This window comes from Sinocyclocheilus anshuiensis, unplaced genomic scaffold (genome assembly GCF_001515605.1).
Source record: "Sinocyclocheilus anshuiensis isolate Anshui unplaced genomic scaffold, SAMN03320099.WGS_v1.1 scaffold701, whole genome shotgun sequence".
Classification (NCBI taxonomy): domain Eukaryota; kingdom Metazoa; phylum Chordata; class Actinopteri; order Cypriniformes; family Cyprinidae; genus Sinocyclocheilus; species Sinocyclocheilus anshuiensis.
Window position 1 is genome coordinate 496,764 of NW_015539895.1, and position 1,733 is coordinate 498,496.

Genomic DNA, 1,733 nt, shown 5'->3' on the forward strand with positions numbered 1-1,733 from the left:
AGCAGAAAGTCATCCAACAGGTGAAGAACGAATGGTAGTTTGAAGTTTGAAGTTATGACCCAGCAGAGTGCTTCAGACAGTGTATCGAATATCTTTGGGCTGCTTTTACATCCTGAATCCTGAATAACTGAAAAATAAAATTTTCCTCGCCAACTGACCCTGAAAAGATCCACTGAGAGGGGTGTAAGGGCATGATTTTGAAGGCGTCAGTAATGTCTGCTTTACTGAGCCACGCTCCTCTGCCGGCTAATTTAATGAGTTTGATTGCGTTGTCCACTGTGGAATAAGCCAGGGAAAATGGTTCTGAGGGAATTAAACTGTTAATGCTTGGAACCCCTAGGGTGGAGTGGGGAGCGGATAAATCAATAATTAGACGTTTTTTCCCTGAGTATTTCCTAACTGCAACTCCTAAAGGGTTAATGCGGAAAAGTTTGAAGGGAGGTTGATCGAAAGGTCCGATCATGTACCCCTTCTCTATTTCTTTCCCCATCAGATCATCTACGGCCTGTGGAACTTTGATAGCCGACTGAAGGTTTTGACAGGTGAAAGAGAAAGTGGGCAGATAGGAAAGACCAGCTAGAAACCCATGCGTGAGCCCTAGAATGAGGTAAGACACGAAACAGCGATTTGGATGCTTTTCCAGAGCTTTAGATAGCTCCTTGGTGTTCACCGGAGTGTTTATTTCTTTTTTATAAATTTTGTGCGGTGTGGACAAGAAAACTTCGGGTGACTGTTCCCGCAATAGCTACAAGCATGAAAAAATTTACAATTATTACGAGTACAAACATTCTCGTTGAAATTGTAGCAAAGAGGGGTTTGTCTTTCAGGCTTCAGCTGTTCTGGCGCCGAAGCGCTAGTGTCGTGAGTTGAAGCGGTCTTAGGGCAGAGAGATGCGGTGTGGGAAAACGAACCGCAGAGTGAGCATGACAGTGCTCGGTGGCCCGTAAACTGTCAGCTGATTAATGCAAGATCGACAATGGACCAGTCCAGTCACTGATTAAAGCGTTGTATGTACATTGCTGCTTTAGATGAAAATGATTTCTGGTATTCGTAGAATAGTGTGCCTCCGTAAGACATGGCGAGATCCGAAATGATAGCTAGGTAGGTATCTAATTCTTTTCTCCTGTCTGGATACACTTCACAGATAATGTCTCTGAACACGCCGAAAGCAACATTAAATTCTGCCATAGTTAAACTTTTGGTGAGTCTTGGATCGCTGTCTTTAAGAATGACAGATATATCCCCACAATCCACAATCCTTCTTTCGTTAGTTTCTGCGCATAGCAATATTTTAACCAAGTTTATATCATTACCTGACAGGATTTGAGCGCGTAGTTGGGGAGAAATGGCAGCTGCTGGGGGGAAGAAGGGCACCCCGGTGGAAGCGGCAGGTAACGCTGATCCGAGAGATCTAGGAAGAGCCAAGTCGGGAGTAAGGGCGCAGTTTGATGTCAAGCTGGAAGTCTGCCCGTCAACCATCGGCCGAGATGCAGAAGACGAGCGCTGCGATTCCAGCGCCTGGATCCTGTTGTCCATGTCGGAGAGGGTTCCTTGAATTGACAGCAGCGCTGAGAGAACCCTGTCGTCTCCCTGTTGTGCTGGAGCTTGAGAGGGATGGGATGTTTTTACCTTCTTTGGAGTTGGAGACGCTTGATCGGTGGAGATATTTTTTATTTTCTCCGAGGCTTTACGGCCGGTAGATCGGGGAAGAGAAGATACTGCGTTGGTAGATG